Consider the following 19,243-nt stretch of genomic DNA (forward strand, 5'->3'; position numbering starts at 1 on the left):
AGCTGCTCTGCTAAGCTCTGGGGAAACAGAGAAAGAAAGAATCCCTGCCCAGCAGGGTCCAGCAAGAAAAGACCACCGGTGGAGGCAACACCCGGAGCCATGATTGGTCATTGACATCCTAGTTCAAATGGGTATAGATGCCCAATTTCCAAAAGTGGCACAAGATGGGAATTTTTAATCCTGGGGATTAGAGGATGTGTGACGGCCCCAGCAAAGTGTAGGCGCCACAGTAGACTGAAGGAAGCACAAATGAGGGTACTTGGGGCATCCTGAAGCAGAAGAGTGACTGATAGCCGGTGAAGTTTACCCAGGGTCAGGAGCCTCCCCCAGGAAGGGAGAAATCTGAGAGACATGCCCCCTAAAGGCACGGCCAGAGGTTGAAGGATGGAAAGACTCCTAACAAATGGGGTCAATTTTATCCTGATGAGACCTCAGGGGATGGTGAGACGAAAGAGTTATGGCCTCATCCCTTGGCAATAGGGCATCAGCTGGCCCGACGTTCCATGAAAGGTTAGATTTTTATTAAGCAAACCTAATCTTCCAATTCTTTTGTCTTTTGACTTCCTTTTTATTCATTATCAGTCGCTAAAGTGGCATGTTTATCTCATTAGCTTGGGCCTTCTGACAAACTCATCGCTCTTCCTGGATTATTTGGTGGCGTGGAAGGAGAGTGCTCAGACGGGCATCGGTAATTATAATTTGTTACATTCCACGTGCTTCCCTGACCGTCAGGACACCAGGGACAATCAATAGTGGGTGGAATGTCTCCTGAGTGGAGTCTAGACTTCTTTGTTTGGAGACAGATCATGGAGGACCTTGGGTTCCATTGGAGCTACCCTTCATTAACCTCCCAGAGGAGCCTTGTATATGAACCATCCCCGATTCCTCAGCCTCCCCGCCTACACCATCTCTATTCCTATTTCTCTGTCTGTGGTCACGAGAGGGTTCTGACCCAGAATGTCCTCCCCCTCCCCTCTTCCAGGCTTAGCTAAGGCCTGGCCATCCTTCAAGTTCTTCCAATATCACTCCATCTTAGAATAAGCTCCTCTGAACTCACAGGACTCTATCTCTATCACTCTATTCAGCATCTAATTACGGGGTACTTACAGAGTCCAAGCCAACTGAAAATCAGCTGGAGGAATTCAGAGGCTGTGAAGCCCAGAGAGAAGAGCACAAGCTATGGAGAAACCATCATAGTCACCCCTATTAGGAAGTCTGAAGCTGATTGCTTCAGTTTGGGAGTCGGAGCAACACTGGGGTGAAAGCCAATCAAGTATCTGCACTAAGTGAAATGGGACGGGTCTTCCCAAATGGAGAGCCACCAAGGTGCCTATGAAGGGGTCCAGCTGAGAAAAATGGAGCAGGTTGGAGCTTTTGTGGCAGTCACGAGTAGGATTGGCCCATGAGGGACTGCAGCAGGTGAGTCTAGGCAAGACAGACAGACACGGACTGCAGAGAGGCAGGAAGAGGAAGGAGGAAGAAGAAAGAAGCCAGCACTGTGGGAAGTAGGCTGGAGAATGACAGTTGTTGTCAGGTGTGAAAAGTCTATCATGTAGGGGGCAGCTGGGTGGCTCTGTGGATAGAGATCCTGGGATCAAATCTGGCCTCAGACACTTCCTTGTTTGTGACCCTGGGCAAGTCACTTAACCTCCATTGCCCAGCCCTTATGGCTCTTCTGTCTTGAAACCAATACACAGTATTGTTTTTAAGATGGAAGATAAGGATTTTTATTTAATCTAGCATGTGGAAGAAAGATTAAACTTGAGCCAAAGAACAGACCCTAGGAACAATGAATGGAAGGGAGAAAAGAGGCAGATTTAGACACAATATAAGGATAAATCTGCCCACAATGAGATCCCAAATTAGGAGCTGCTTCCAATTTTAGTGGGTTTCCCCTTACTTCAGATCTTCAGACAAAGGCAGGTGAATCTCTTCATCAGGTATGGAATAGAGGAAGTCCTTGTAGGGATTTGAACCAGCTGGATGGCTTTGGAAGTTCCTCCTTGTAGGGATTTGAATCAGTTGGATGGCTTTGGAAGTTCCTTCCCATTCTGAGATGCTGTGAAATCTGTCTTTTCTGTTTTCTGGCTTTTGGGATATTGTGGGTTTGCTTTAGCTAGGCAGTAAAACACTAAATATAAGATTGCAAACAAGCTCTTGATCAGCTTTTAGAAAAAAAAGGCCCATGCAGAATAATTCCTCAATATTTTGTGGTTGAATTAGTAACAATTTCAGAGACTCCTAGTCTTGGACAGTGATCTTATTTTATACTCACATACCCCTGAAACCTAAACAGATTAAGAAACGACAGCCCAGGGGCCTTGCAGTCCCAGATCTCAGACTTTATTATAAAGCAGCGGTCATCAAAATGATTTGGTACTGGCTAAGAGACAGAAAGGCGGATCAGTGGAATAGACTGGGGGCAAGCAACCTCAGCAAGACAGTATATGACAAACCCAAAGATCCCAGCTTTTGGGACAAAAACCCACTATTTCATAAAAACTGCTGGGAAAATGGGAGGACAGTGTGGGAAAGATTAGGTTTAGATCAACACCTCACACCCTACACCAAGATAAATTAAGAATGGGTGAATGACTTGAACATAAAGAAGGAAACTATAAGAAAATTAGGCGAACACAGAATAGTATATATGTCAGACCTTTGGGAAGGGAATGATTTTAAAACCAAGCAAGACTTAGAAAGAGTCATAAAATGCAAAATAAATAATCTGGACTACATCAAATTAAAAAGTTTTTGTACAAACAAAACCAATGTAACCAAAATCAGAAGGAAAGCTACAAATTGGGAAACAATCCTCATAAAAACCTCAGACAAATGTTTAATTACTCAAATTTACAAAGAGCTAAATCAATTGTACAAAAAATCAAGCCATTCTCCAATTGATAAATGGGCAAGGGACATGAACAGGCAGTTTCTAGATAAAGAAATCAAAACTATTAATAGGCACAGGAGAAAGTGCTCTACATCTCTTATAATCAGAGAGATGCAAATCAAAACAACTCTGAGGTATCACCTCACACCTAGCAGATTGGCTAACATGACAGCAAAGGAAAGTAGTGAATGCTGGAGGGGATGTGGCAAAGTGGGGACACTAATTCATTGCTGGTGGAGTTGTGAACTGATCCAACCATTCTGGAGGGAAATTTGGAACTATGCCCAAAGGGCGCTAAAAGACTGTCTGCCCTTTGATCCAGCCATAGCACTGCTGGGTTTATAGCCCAAAGAGATAATAAGGAAAAAGACTTGTACAAGAATATTCATAGCTGTGCTCTTTGTGGTGGCCAAAAATTGGAAAATGAGGGGATGCCCTTCAGTTGAAGAATGGCTGAACAAATTGTGGTATATGTTAGTGATGGAATACTATTGTGCTCAAAGGAATAATAAAATGGAGGAATTCCATGGAAACTGGAACAACCTCCAGGAATTGATGCAGAGTGAAAGAAGCAGAACCAGGAAAACATTGTACACAGAGCCTGATACACTGTGGTACAATCGAAGGTAATGGACTTCTCCATTAGTGGCAATGCAATGTCCCTGAACAATCTGCAGGGATCTAAAAAACACTATCCACAAGCAGAGGACAAACTGTGGGAGTAAAAACACCAAGGAAAACCAATTGCTAGAATACAGGGGTTGAGGGGATATGACTGAGTAGAGACTCTAAATAACACTCTGGTGCAAATACCAACAACATGGAAATGGGTTCGAATCAAGAACACTTGTGATACCCAGTGGAATCGAGCGTTGGCTACGGGATGAGGGGGAGGGAGGAGAAAAAGGATCTTTGTCTCCAATGAATAATGCTCGGAAATGACCAAATAAAATATTTTTAAAAAATAAAGTACATTTGCAAGTTCATGCAAAAAAAAGAAACGACAGCCCCATTTGTCCTTAAAGATCTTTCCAATTTAAACACTTATTTTATCAACCCTAGAATTTAGAGTTTTATTTTCCTGCAATCTCATTTAAATAATAGCTTCTTGGGGCAGGTGGGTAACTCAGTGGACACTTTCTAACTGTCCCAGGGCAAGTCACTTAACCCCAATTCCCTAGCTTTTATAGCTTACTTGCCTTAGAACCAATACTTTATATCAATTCTAAGACAGAAGGTAAGGGTTTTTCAAAATGCTGAAACAAATAAATAATAACTGAAATTCTTAATAATGAGGAATAATTCTACTGCCTCCTGGTTCCTAGGTTTTGAGTCAAAAACACCAGAAATGTTAGAGATCATCCAGTCTAAGAGGTTTTAGAATTCTCATCTCCCGCTTAAGGAATTTGTGCCGTTCAGAGAATCAGCCCAATGTAATAAAAAGAATACTGGAAAGGGAAATAGGAGCCCTGAATTCAAGACTTGGTTTTCTACTAGCTTGCCTAAGGTTTTTTGGCTAGTCACTCTCTCTGGGTCTCATCTCCCTTATCTATAAGAGGAGAAAGGAGTGAGCTTGTCTTCTAGCTCCAAAATGCTGAGTCTATGAATGCCTCAGGCTGTTGTTCAGTCAACAAGCATCTGTTAAACATTTGTTATGTGCAGTGCTACTTAATGGAGCAGACCATTCTAGGCTGGATAGCTCCATAGCAAGAATGGTATTTCCTGTATTTAGTCCATGTAATTGTTGAAAATCCATCATTTTCTCTAACTACACCAACAAGGAAAAGCCAGGAGACCCTCACATTTGGAGCTCACCAGACAAAGTCTTTAGGAGATGGCTGTGATTATTACTGTTGGCCAAATGCTTCTCTTGAAGGGTCTCTAATATGCCGGTTGAGTTGCCGAGGGTTTCTATGAAAGAAGGAACAGGAATTCTTGGGTTGGGTCTCTGATAATGATTCCTCTTTGACTTCCTCACCCATCTGACTGATGAGCAGCAGGACAGAGGAAGAAAGAACGTCAGAAACAAGAGACACAGTTAAGAGATCTAGTGTTGGTTCTGTAAGGCAGTGAAGAATGGCAAGTAGAGAGAGACTTTAATAGTCATTATTAAGTACAATCGCTGCATTATCTCAGCTGAGTCTCACCCATATCTCTCCAAGGAGAGCAGTACAAGTATTATTAACCCTATTTTGCAGATAAAAAAAAAACAACAACCAGGGTTATAATAATGATTGAATGTAAATGTTGGAGGCAAGATAGTTTATTTTTGCTGCAATTCTATTTAAATAATCTAAGTTCAATGGTTGGTAAAAGAACCCTTGGAGCTGACAGGAACATTAGAGATAATCATTCCAGACATTCCTAATCTGGGGTCCAAGAACCCCCAAGGAGTCCTTGGAAAGATTTCAGGGATCTCTGAGCTTGGATGGGGGACAAAATTCTACCTTCATTTTTGCTACTTCTGGTTTGCTTAGTAATCAGATGCATTTATTTTATGAATTTAAAAACATTATCCTGTGAGAAGGGTTCTCTAGGCTTCATCAGACTCCCCAAGAGAGGTCTTAGGGTCTTTGTTTTGCTTCACATTTGTCCCATTTATTTTTGTAAAAACCCAAATTAAAAAACCCTAAATAAAGTTGTCTTCAATGCAAAAACTGTATTGGGGTATCACAAAACATGTACCCTGTATTTTGAAGGGGAAAAAATCTGTCATTAGAAGCATAAACACTTATATGGGACACCTGAGTGTCATAGTGGATAGAGCACAGGATCTGCAGTCAGGAAGACTCACCTTCCCTGAGTTTAAATCTAGCTTACAACATTTATTTGCTGTATGACCCTGGGCAAGTCATTTAACCCTGTTTGCCTCAGTTCTTCATCTGTCAAATAAGCTACAGACAGAAATAATCAACCATTCTAGCAACTTTGTAAAAAAAAAATCCAAATAGGGTCACACAAAGAGTCAGAAACAACTAAAAAACTGAACAACAACATTTATAGATAGAGCATTCTATTAAAAGGAATCTCCCTGCCACACTCCCACTGGAGTTTTCTCCAAAGGCGTGGGTCTTTGTGCTTTGATACAGTCTTTTTTTTTTTTTTTTAAATAACCCTTACCTTCTGTCTTAGAGTCAATACTGTGTATTGGTTCCAAGGCAGAAGAGTGGTAAGGGCTAGGCAATGGGGGTCAAGTGACTTGTCCAGGGTCACACACCTGGGAAGTGTCTAGGGTCAAATTTGAACCTAGGACCTCCCATCTCTAGGCCTGACTCTCAATCCACTGAGCCCCCCAGCTGCCTGCCCCCTTGATAAAGTTTTGATGCCTCAGATTGGGAGGTCCTGGATTCAGATCTGACTGCAGACACTTTCTAGCTTGTGACCCTGGGCAAGTCACTTAACCTTGTTTGCCTAGACCTTGCTTTTCTGTCTTAGAGCTGTTACTAGGTCAGAAGGTAAGAGAGAAGAAGTAGAAGAAGGAGGAGGAGAAGAAAAGGAGGAGGAGGAGGAGAAGAAGAAAAGGAGGAGGAGAAGAAGCAGAGGGACAACAACATTGAGGAGACCTATGGTAGTTTGAGTTAACTTTGCCTCCAGTTAGATTGTTCTGGGACCCGGTTGTGAGTCCTTTGGGCAAGTAAAACATAAAAGCAGTTTGGGGATTTTGGCTAATACCTTATTCTGCCTCTGCCGGCTTTTATATTCCTGGACTTCCTAGAAATAGCTAGATGGTACAATGGACAGAGGGCTGGACCTGAGTTAAAATCTCACCTCAGAGACATTCGTTGAATTACCTTGGGCAAGTCACTTAACCTCTACCTTCCTCAAATGAAAAATGAGGATGATAATAATAGTATCCTATCAGGTTGTTGTGAGGATGAAATGGAAAAAATATTTGCAAAGTGCCTAGCACAGTGCTAGCATAAAGTAGACAATAAATGCAGGATTCCTTTCTTCCTTTCTACTGCCTTGGAGATTATTTTTACCCAGAGGTTGTTGGCTATGTTTTTATTAAAGTAATTGTTCATCTGAATTTTCCATCTGAGTGACCCTTTGCAGTGGCCTTGGAACTACAATCCTGAGGCTTTCTATGATACTAGTGGATCACTCCTGCTCTTTGCTAAGGTCTAATCTCTTACTCTTGTTACATAACCAGCCCCTCTTTTTTTCCCTTATTATATTGGGCATTTATTGAGAAAAACCAATTTTCCTGTCTTCCTCAAGAGTTCTGGTAAAGAGACTGGTAAAGGCCCATTCTCTGGAGGAAGGAAAAGAACTGGCAGGTGCCATACCAGTGTTCATGTTCAGACAAACATCTAAAAATGGGAGCCACCTCTCCTATAAAGCACCGAAGGGAATTTCTGTGCCAGGAATGTGGCACATCTGTGGGTGGGAAGTGGGCTGAATGGAATAGTCGGTGCTCTGTGGTGGCTTATAAAAGGTACAGCATGCCAAGATTTTCAAAGCAGCAAGACAGAATTCCAGCAAGACCCAGGAGAAAATGACTCATCCTGATGAATGTTTCACGCTCAAAATGTCACCTTGTTTTTAGCGTTTCTTCCTCCCGAGGGTTTCATGAGAATGCAACTGACTTTGGATTTAATACCTGGATTCAACAAATGCCTCCTCTGCAGGGAAACGAAGCCACCGCGACGTGGAGCATAGAACAATTTGGGGATGTTTGGATGTGGAAAGCCACAGATCGTGTATATCCCCTTAGGATGCTGAGGTGACAGCCAGAAGGGAGAACAAAACACCACCGTGTTCACTGTATATATTTAGCTTTGAAACAAAATGTGAAAAGGTGGCATCTTGTGCTAGGAAACAAGGAACGAGCTTACAATTTATACCACACTTCAAAATTTTCAAAGATTTTCCATTGTTCGAGCCTCAAAACTTCCCCAGGAGGTAGGTGGTACACATGTTAAAAGGACGTGTAGCAGGATGGAAAGAGCTTCAGAGTTCGATTCCAGCCTTTTCTTTTTATCTTGTGGATGACCTTGACCGATTCACTTTCCTGAGCCTCAGTTTCCTCATCTGTAAAATGAGGCAGTTTACACTAGATGGCCTATAATGTATCTTCTAACTCTAGACCTGTGACCTGTGATGAGGAGCAGAAAGAAGATGAAAAGCCTTCAGCGCTCTTCTCATTGTCATGACCACCACTGGATCTGACTACAGACCAATTTTGTTTCTGGTTCTAGTTCTGCCACTGTCCCTGTGACCCTGGACAAGTCACCTAACCACTTTGAGCCTCACTCTACCCATCTGTAAGACAGAAGGGATCGTACTTCCACTCTCCAGATTTTGCTCTCTTCCCTTCTTTTGCCTCTTCCTCCCATTGGTGCATTTTTCCTGGAATTGCCATTCTGAGGAAAGACCCAACTATTCACCATTTTTCTGGACTTCACCCCCCACACACACACACACTATTCTCTTGCTTCTTCCTTCTTCCATCTCCTACCCCTTATCCCCACCGCCTGCCATTTCCTTTCTATATACTGTCTTCCTCCATTCCAATGAAACCTTGAGGAAGACAGTAGATAGAAAGGAAATGGCAGGCAGGCTTCTTTTTACTTGTATCCCCAGTGTTCAGGACAGTACCTGGTAAGCAATTTAATAAATGTGTCTTGACTTGATCTAACTCAGAGGATTTAAATAAATGAAATAATATATGCAAAATGATTCATAACCATTGTTGATGTTGGTCATTCAGTTCTTTTAGTCCTATCAAACTCTGTGATCCCATTTGGGGTTTTCTTGGCAAAAATGCTGGAGTGGTTTGCTATTTCCTTCTCCAGTTCATTTTACAGATGAGGAAACTGAGGCAAACAGGGTCAAGTAACTTGCCCAGGGTCATACAGCTAGTATCAGGGTCATACAGTGAACTCTCCAGGACCAGCTCTCTATCCATTACCACCTAACTGCAAAACAAACAAACAAATTTGTAACTGGGAAGGGTCTACAAAATGACAGAAATGACACTACTTAGGAACCAAACATGCTTCCTTTAGGAAAAAAAAAAGGCCACAAAAATATGATTTGACTTCTTGCTTAGAGTAAATATTTTGGAACTCCCTAGCTCCACTCTTTCCATCTTCTGGTCAAACAACAACAAAAAAAAGAGGCACCAAGTGTGTGTCATTGCCTTCATCTGGGGAGAGTTGTCCCAGCCAGATGGGAAGAACTCTCCAACAAGGGTCTTCTGAGAATAAAGACCCCTCTGGGGAATTCTGAGTATGATTCCCATGACCCATTGGGACGTGGAACAGATCTATGGCACAAGCTATATTTACATCCAGAGTGTGGGGCTGCTGGGGGTGGGGGAAGAGGAACGGGAGAGTTTTTAAAGCTCCATGGCCTGCCTGGAGGCCACGTTAAATGGGTCAAGCTGGAGAAAGTTGGCATCTAGCCTGGGACAGAGTTCTTCCAGATAGAGCGGGATAATGGAAACAGACAACACCTGGCAACTCTCTGCTGCTTTAGACAGTAGCCCACTAAGTTACAGATGTCAGGTTGCCCCACAGCCCCCATGAGTCCTTCTCCCATCTTTGTACATTGTTACAATGAAGTTCTAGGCCTGTGACTGACCCTATGATGAGGACCAGACCTGAGATGAAATGCCTTGAAAGTCCAACAAACTCAAACCTCGTGGCCACAGACCTAGCATGACCCAGATTAAAATGTAATGGAGAAATGTTTATCAAAATAAATAAAAATACAACATAGATAATGCTCATTTGTGGTTTTCTAAGTCAATAAGCAGCCCCTGGGGATCCATTTCTTCTTGTTCGACATCCCCAAAAAGTGATGCTTCTTTCCATTTCCTATTATTGGTCTGAACTCCAGGCTCTCGACTTAAGTTTGCCCGAAGTCATAATGAACTCTTTAAAAAACACACACTCTTACCATTTACTAAGTGTCCCTTCCAAGGCTGAAGAGTGGTAAGGGCTAGGCAATTGGGGTTACCGAGGAATATCACACAGCTAAGAAGTGTCTGAGGCCAGATTTGAACCCAGGACCTTCCATCTCTAGGCCTGGCTCTCAATCCACTAAGCCACCCAGCTGCTCCCCACCCCCTACCCCATAATAAACTCTTATGAAAGACATTTACTAAGATGGCAGAGAAAGAAGAGTATCTGCAAAATAATCTACCCACAGATCTGGGTCACGCTCTCCCACAAATCTACATGGCATCTAAGGGGAGTGAAGTATGTGTGTAGAATATAGTTACTTCTGGTAAATCCAACCTCCTGGTACTTTAGGACATCAAATATCTCTCCTTTTTTCATGGAGTCCTCACCCAGCTCCCTTTGGCTGTAGTTCTCTGCTGGGGGCATTGTATAGCTCATAGGGTTCTCAGGGTCTGCGCCTCTCTACAGCTCAACATCCAGTGACCAAGATGCCCTCTGACATGTCCATAGCTATGCTTTTGTTCAAGAAGTAGTCTCCTTCCTCAAAAGGACTTTCTCAGAGATTAGGTTTGGATCAACACCTCACACCCTACACCAAGATAAACTCAGAATGGGTGAATGACTTGAATATAAAGAAGGAAACTATAAGTAAATTATGTGAACACAGAATAGTGTACATGTCAGACCTTTGGGAAGGGAAAGATTTTAAAACCAAGCAAGACTTAGAAAGAGCCACAAAATGCAAAATAAATAATTTTGATTACATTAAATTAAAAGGTTTTGTACAAACAAAATCAATGCAACCAAAATTAGAAAGGAAGCAATAAATTGGGGGAAAATTGTTATAACAAAAACCTCTGACAAAGGTCTAATCACTCAATTTTATAAAGAACTAAATCAATTGTACAAAAAATCAAGCTATTATCCAATTGGTAAATGGGCAAGGGATATGAATAGGCAATTTTCAGCTAAAGACATCAAAACTATTAATAAGCACATGAAAAAATGTTCTAAATCTTTTATAATCAGAGAAATGCTAATCAAAACAACTCTGAGATACCACCTGACATCTAGAAGATTGGCTAATATGACAGCAAAGGGAAGTGATGAATGCTAGAGGGGATGTGGCAAAGTTGGGACACTAATTCATGGCTGGTGGAGTTGTGAATTGATCCAACCATTCTGGAGGGCAATTTGGAACTATGCCCAAAGGGCGCTAAAAGACTGTCTGCCCTTTGATCCAGCCATAGCACTGCTGGGTTTATAGCCCAAAGAGATAATAAGGAAAAAGACTTGTACAAGAATATTCATAGCTGTGCTCTTTGTGGTGGCCAAAAATTGGAAAATGAGGTGATGCCCTTCAGTTGAAGAATGGCTGAACAAATTGTGGTATATGTTGGTGATGGAATACTATTAAGTGGAGGAATTCCATGGAGACTGGAACAACCTCCAGGAAGTGATGCAGAGCGAAAGGAGCAGAACCAGGAGAACCTTATACATAGAGACAGATATTGTGGTACAATCGAATATAATGGACTTCTCTACTAGCAGCAATGCAATGAACCAGGACAATTCTGAGGGACTTATGAGAAAGAACACTATCCACATCCAGAAAAAGAACCGTGGGAGTAGAAGAAAAACAACTGCCTGATCACATGGGTGGATGGGGATATGATTGGGGATATAGACTCTAAACGATCACCCTGGTGCAAATACTAATAATATGGCAATGGGTTGATCAATGACACATGTAAAACCTAGTGGGACTGCCTGTTGGCTATGGGGGTGAGGGGAGGGAAAGAACATAATTCATGTAATTATGGAAAAATATTCTAAATTAATTCAATAAACAAACTTTAAAATAAAACAAAGTACATAGGATCACAAAAAATAAAATAAAAATAGCAGTTATAAATAGTTTTGTACACATAAAAAAAAGGACTTTCTCCTTTGAGTGAATCTCTTTTTTTCTCTCTGTCTGGAGAGAGAGTATATCTCTTATTTTCTCATCTAGGTTTTGATGGAACCATCTTTACAATTAATTTTTACCCAATGCTCTACTAGTGTTAACTACTTAAATTAACTCCTCAACATTAGGATACAGTTGAGAAAACTGACATTCCCCCACCCCTAGAGAGAAGCAAGGAAGATTCACTAAATACACAAACACTCCCTCTTCCACAATTAAAGGCACATATTGCCTGGAATTCTTCAGCAATTCAATAGAACCCTTTTCCCAACACTTATTAAATGTAAGACACTGGGCTAGATGCTACATATTCCCTAAGGTTAAAGATAATACAGTCCCTACCTTCAAGGAGCTTATAGTCCCATGAAGTAATAAGATCTATACCCAGATAAGTATAATAAAGTCCAATGTGAGAGGGACAAAAATCACTTTTAGCTGGGAGAAAGGTAGGAAGTCAGAGAAGGCTTCATAGGAGAGGAGACACCTGCTCATGTACCTGAGAAAGTGTAATAATGCCATTATTCTATTTGTCTGTCCTCTATCATCATCATCATCACCATCAAAGCAGACCAGCTCCATTTCCATCTCAATTATCTTTGCTTATGTTGTTACCCAAATCAACCTTGTACAGGGAGAGTTCTAAGGTAAATAAATTACTTCCCTTTTCCACTTTTCAATCTAATTATCTCTAATATGAAGGAAGTGAAATAAATGATCTCTGGTGGGTCTCTTTGAGTCCTAGCTTCTAGTAATTAAGAGATTGTTGTAGGGGCAGTTATACGGTTCAGTGAGTAGAGAGCCACACCTAGAGATGGTAGGTCCTCAGTTTAAATCTGGCCTCAGATACTTCCTACCTTTTGTGACTCTGGGGCGAGCCACTTAACCACAATTGCCTAGCCCTTACTGCCCTACTTCCTTGGAACCAATATTTAGTATTGATTCTAAGTCAGACTGTAAGGGTTTATTTGAGAGAGACACACACACACACACACACACACACACACACACACAGAGTAATGTGTAAAGATTCCTTCGTGGTCACCACAATGTAAGATTTAAATTAATATGCAATAACTCCAAGTATTATATTTTGTGAAGTTTATTAATATATCACTTGAAGTAGAAGGAAAATAAACTAAAAGAAATAGAAATAAAACTTGAGTAAAACTCTCCTGCCTCTCACCCCCCTCCACAAACCGTGATCAAGGGAAAAGAGAGATAGAGACGGGGCTACACAAATCTTATACCCTCCCTACCTTAGCCCGTAATGTAGGGAGGAACATGGAATGATGGGAGAGAGAATCCCGGGGAGCAGATTCTAATTACACAGTTGTTAACCATGTAGATACCAATTTTAATTGAATGGTGGAGTTTGGAAGCTAGTTTGCAAAGGGTTCAGAAGTAAGTGGGATGTGAGGAAGTAGAGTGATGGGTATAGATATTCAACACCACCCCCAGAATCTAGCGATGACAGGAAGGAAAAAAGTAGGACCATAGCTTGAGGGGATAACAGGACCAAGTGAAGTGTGAAGATTGGATTTGGCTCTCCCCTGATTGTAACAATGAAGGTACTTAGCTCTTCCTTGATTGTGAAGATTAAATTGTAATCCCCTGTCTATTTTTAGACTTTAATCCCCAAAGTATAAAGCACTGTACTTAAAGTTGAGTATGAAGATCTACCCATTTTGGAATTTAAACACAAAAAGGTTTGAACACCCATTTCATATATTGAGTGGGAGGTCTGTGACCCATGTGTGAAAGAGCGGGTGACAAATCAGAATCGACTGACTGCCTTCTGGGCGATCCTAAAGCGGAGCATCAGCTGTGATTGGTAGATGTAAAGATTAAGGGAAGTGATGCAAGAAAAAAAGGCCCTTAAAAGAGAGTGACAAGGGCCTGAAGTCAGGTCTTCTGGCAGTTCAACTTGGACTTCCACTTCTGCTGGAGTTTTACTGGAGTGGAGAATAATTCTTCATTCAGAAGAGTGCTGACTGGACCTGTTTTTCCTGGTGACCTGTTCCTTTGAACTGATGCATGGTGAATGTAAAGGCTGATCCCCTTTCCCTTGTCTTTTCTGAAGGCACCAGCCTCTGGAGAGGCCCATCATCTTGTCACTTTTTTCCCCTTGTCTTGGGTCTCTGAACTCCTGCCTGGCTCAGAGGAGGCCAGAGCATCTCTCTCTCTCTTTTCTTCTCTTTCTCTCTTCCTTAATGTCTTCCCTCTTTATTGTAAAATAAACCACCATAAATTCCATTCTGACTTTAGTAATTCATTTGGGATTTAGTAATTAAATCCCTAATAACTAACTAAAATATTATTATTTAGTCCAACAATAAATTTAACAGAAGAGATTTAAAGGATGGCAGAGATCTGGGCATATTTTAAGCATTGGGGAAGGAATCAGTGGATTAAAATAGATTGGAGATTATAAAGAGAAACGATTGACAAGACAAGCTCCTAAAGGAAACAGGAGAAAATGGCAAGGATAAATGTAGAGTAGTGGACCTCAGCAATCAACCAATTAGCAAGCATTTATTAAGCTCCTATTGTGTGCCAAGGACAGAACTGAAATAATCCTTGCTCGCCAAGAGTTTACATTCTTCCATAAGTGGAAGAAAGAAGAGAATGGGGGAAGTGGGTACTCAATTAATATTCAATGATTTGATTCAAAAGGAAAAGAACCATTTCTTCATATACTATTTTCCATGTGCCCAGAATGAGGGTCTTTATCTTTTCTGCTTCATACCCAAATTTGGCAGTCTAGTGATGGCTCTAGATCCCTTCTTAGAATAATGATTTTAAGTCAGAAGTGGTGGTTCATGCTTGTCATCTCAGTTTCTAGAAAAGTTGAAGTTGGAAGGTCTCTTGAACTTGGGAACTCTAAGCCACAGACATATGTGCTGGTGTGTGTGTGTGGGGGGTACTGGGGAGAGGGGAAAAGAAGAGGCTATACAGGAAGGGTTGAATTGACCAAGGCTCTATTCTTAGTTTCTAGGAAATGGAACAGGTCCTATCTCAGTGGGACCTACCCTCTGCCCTTCCAGTCTGAGAGAGATGACTCAGGCCAGGTTAACAAGAATTCATTAAACCTTTTCTAGAAGCCAAGCACTTAGAGATAGAAAGATAATGCCTGCCCTCAAGGAGCTTACATTCTAAATACAGAGGAAGAAACCAATAAGAAGCTGAAAGGACTGGGCATGCTTCTTAAAATTTGTAGGTCCTAGGAAGAGCCAGCTTGTCAGAAGGAGAAGCCTTCCAATGTGTGAAGTCCAAAGATGGAGTGAGCTTCCTCAGTGAAGAGGAGCCTAGAGTCAGGAGTGCCATCTAAACAGGCAAGAAGATGGATGGGACCCAGTTGGAGAGAGAGAGAGAGAGGGAGACAGGGAGACAGGGTAGACAGGGAGAAAAATGTGTGTGAGAGACAGAGACACAGACAGAGAGAGAATATGTTTTTAAATGCATAAAATACAGATCATTCGTTATATTGAATTTACAATTTATGCAATTTCTATTGAAATTATTATTAAAATAAAAACAACTTCATGGGCCCCAGGTTATGAATTCCTAACCAAGAGAACACTGTTGTGCAAACCTGAAAAACCTGAAACCATGAAAAAAATAGAGAGAAGAAAGTATGCAAGAAGAATGAGTGGCGAACAGAGTGAAATGTCATGGCTTAAAGCAATGTTCTCTATGAATGAACTAGTTGGTAAATGGTTAACTTAGAAGCTCCTCTGAAAAACCAGAGATCTCTCAAGCCATTGCCCAGCAGGTCATCCTCTTCTTCAAGCCAGGACTCAGTTTCAGCCTTCCTTTCTCCCTGGGGAGGGATTGGGACAGAAGACCTGCCATGCAGTAGCAATAATCCCTTTCTGGAACCCACTGAACTAGCACTTTAGACATTTTCCGACTCAGGAAGCATTTGTTCTGACATTTTATCTGAGGCAGCGACCTCACAGAGCCTTCATGGAGGGACTGGTGGCAGCAACACCTGCCCCAGCATGTTCTGTTTCCTCCCCTGTGGAAAATGGGAAAGGACCACTTTCCGCCTTGTCAACCCCATAATTATTCTGCCTCATTTCAGAGAATGAGAGGCTTGAACTCAATCATCTGTCAAGTCTCTTCTAACTCTAAATTCTGCCTCGATGTCAAGATTTACCTGGAACTAGAATTGTTTGAGCAGAGACTGCATGTACTTGTTAGGAGAAGCATCTCCTTGGCAGGGGAAGAGAGCCTCGACTAGTCAGCAGCACAGGAGTGGTCTGCCTACTCTCAGCCTTTCTTCGCTTAGAATCCACACCCTCACTAAGCTACTTCTTAGCCTTCATGCGGTTTCCTATTTAGCTTTCCCTACTGGAAAGATATTTCTCCTTGTAAATTCTTATACAGATAGTCTCAGCAGATTGGCTTGCCCGAGTTTGGATGGCACAAACCAGATGTTTCCTAGGGCTTGATGACCCCTGGACCATCCCAGGGATACACAAAACCTGTCTCCCCTGCCTGCCTGCCTGAGATGCAGATCCTAGAGAGATCTCAGATGAAATAGTCCAGAAACCTCATCAATTACTCTCATAAAAATAATAACACAGGGAAGTAGGAAAGAATTTCCCAGCCAGTTCCAATGCTCTGGATATCAAGTCCCAGGAACTTCTTCATCCTCTAAGATCATTTTATCCCAGAAACTCTCACCTCAGTAAGTACCATCTGCCCCGGCCCCCCCCCCCAGAGCCAGCCATCTCTTCACTCCCCACTAACTATGCTGCTCTGGACATCCCCACTTTTTTTTTTGTTATAAATTAGTGTTTACTATTGCCTTTTTTTTTACTCTAAAGAAATATCTTGAAAACATAGTGTTTGATTTTCCTTGTCTTAAAGTATGTGTATATCCGGTCAGAACCAGGACTTGACCTTAGACCTTCTGACCAATGCTCTTTCCATCACACCAGGATATCCCCATTATAGGTGATATTCTTTTTTTTATTTAAAAAAATTTTTTTATATAGGTGATATTTGAATAACCACATCTAGTTAACACAGCTCTCACAAAACACAAGTAGACAAAGTCTGTGCCTCATTTTCCTTATCTACAAATGAGGAGTTTAAGCAAGATGGACTAGATCTAAGACCTTCGATTTTAAAATTCTGTGACTATAATTCTCCGGTATTTTTAAGAAATTTATTTTATTACAAAGCAAAGGATGGAAATAAGAATTTAAATGTGAATTTGCCCACCTTGTTTTCGGTATTACCTCCTGGAAGATCCAAACATCTCTTGTAAGGGGCATGATTTTACATAACCATAGAATAAAATGTGAGGTCCATTTCCTGGCAATTGTGGGCCCCTCCTGCCTCTATAAATGAGAACATTTCAGGAATTGAGTGTATCAAAGAAGTGTACAAACATCCTTACTTATAAACTTCAATGGTTGTATAGAGTGTGGCATAGGGGAACACTTAGAGCCATAAGAATTGAATTGAATTAAATTCAATAAATTCTTAAGTGTTTTCTATGTGAAAAGTGCCACACTAGGTGCAATGGCTACAAAGACAAAAATAAGAGTCCTTGTCCACAGTCAACAGATTTCAGGTAGATAAAATATGCACACACAGAGATAAATACAAGATAATTTTAGAGAAAATTCTCATGACTCCCAAAATATAAACAAAAAAACTTATGATAGGAAAGCAGTAGAAACCAAGGAAATTGAGTGAGAAGTAACTAAACCAACTGGAGAACATGAATGGAATACCACTGTCATAAGAAATGAGCAATATGAAGAATTCTGAGAACCCTAGGACTGTTTTTAATGAATTCATGCAGAGTGAGGTTAGCAGAACCAAGAAAATCAAATGCACAGTGACTCCAACCATTTAAATGTAGGAAAGAATAAAAACAGAAAAAACATGATGTAATGATTATGATCAAGAAGCCTGGCCCTGGAGAAGAGTTGAGAAAATGCACTTCCATCCTTTCTTAACATATGTGTAGAGAGTGAAGAGGTGGGGGAAAGGGGGAAGTATACTGTAGAGTCCAGGTGATTGGTTGATATATTGGTTGGTTTTGCTGATTTTTTTCTGCTTTATTGTTTTTATTATTATTATGCTTTGTTATAAAGGAAGATTTACTGGCTAGGGGAGGAGAGAAAGCAATACTTAGAAATAAAGGTGATGTTAAAAATGAAAGATACCTTTAAAAAGTAAATTCACAAATGCTGTGGGTGTGAGCGAGGACATTAATGGAACAGGATGCTTGAGCTAACCCTCATACTTCCGTACCACCAACTAGAACTGTTATGAGCCAAGAAGCAATTGAACAGACCTAGTTGAAGTTTACCCTGGCCTCAGGTGGACTGATTTACCAGATATGGAAATAGGGAGAATATAAAAGTAGTTTTTAGAATTTTGAAAGGGGGATCCAGAGACCCAAGAGAATTATCCACCCAACTACTTTTAATTTCCTTCCTGGGAGTTTATACCTTTCTGAACTGGTGTTTTTTTTTGTTTTGTTTTTTTACTGCTTGGGGCTTGCTTTGACCCTCAGCTCTTAACATTTGGCAATGAATGGGGTGGCAAAGCATGGGACAAATGCTCAAGGGAATGGCATGGTCATGTAAAAGTTTTTTTATTAGTATTATTATTATTTAAGGAAGGGAGGAATCTGGATGTAAGTATAGGCAGTAGGAAAGGAGCCTTGAAGATAAAATGAAGATGAAAGAAAGAACTGAATTTGAGTTTCAGAGAAGGGAAGTGACTTGCCAAACATTATATACATTGGATTCAATGGAACTCAGTTTTCCTATTGATAAAATGGAGCTATAAATTCACCAGACAACTTAAATTATTAAAAGAAATACCCCAAAGATACAAGGTCAAACCCCAGAGAATGAGTAGAAGAGCATGGCATGAACCCAAAAAGTAGTCATAAAGAGCAAAGGCAAATAAGGGAATCAAAAGATAAAAAGAGACTTTAAAAATCAAGTAACCAATCAATAAATACTTATTAAGCACCTACTAGGTGATAAGCACTGGGTGGACAAAAAAGAGGCAAAAAAGCAGTCCCTGCCCTCAAAGAGCTTATAATTGAATTGGGGAGATAGTATGAAAACACACACACACACACATACATATATATGTATATATATACACACACCCAAATATATATGTTAAGCTATAGGATAAATAAATAATTAACAAAAGGAAGGCATTGGAATTAAGAAGGGTTAGGGAAGACTTCTAGTAGGTTGGATTTTAGTTGGGACTTGAAAGAAGTCACGGGGCTCAATAGTTGGGGGTGAGGATGGCGAGCATTCCAGGTATGGAGGACAGCAAGAGAAAATACTAGAAGCCCAGAAATAGAATGTCTTGCTCATGGAACAGCTAGGAAGCCAACTTCACTGCATCTAAGAGTACATGTTGGGGAGTAAGGTGTAAGGAGACTGGGAAGGTAGGAGAAGTTAAGTTATGGAGGAC

At 41.0% G+C, this 19,243-nt stretch overlaps 1 long non-coding RNA gene across 1 annotated transcript in view; it reads right to left on the reverse strand.

The window, feature by feature from the left end:
- Positions 1 to 13,722: 13,722 nt before the first annotated feature.
- LOC103100305 (uncharacterized) overlaps positions 13,723 to 19,243 on the reverse strand; it is a 100,439-nt gene continuing 94,918 nt past the window's right edge. Inside the window, exons 3-4 of the long non-coding RNA XR_008912363.1 lie at positions 17,006 to 17,124; positions 13,723 to 13,994 (exon numbers count right to left, since the gene is read on the reverse strand). This is a non-coding gene — a long non-coding RNA (uncharacterized LOC103100305). The remainder of the gene's footprint in view (positions 13,995 to 17,005; positions 17,125 to 19,243) is intronic.

The sequence above is a fragment of the Monodelphis domestica genome, chromosome 5 (genome assembly GCF_027887165.1).
Source record: "Monodelphis domestica isolate mMonDom1 chromosome 5, mMonDom1.pri, whole genome shotgun sequence".
NCBI classification, from domain to species: Eukaryota; Metazoa; Chordata; class Mammalia; order Didelphimorphia; family Didelphidae; genus Monodelphis; species Monodelphis domestica.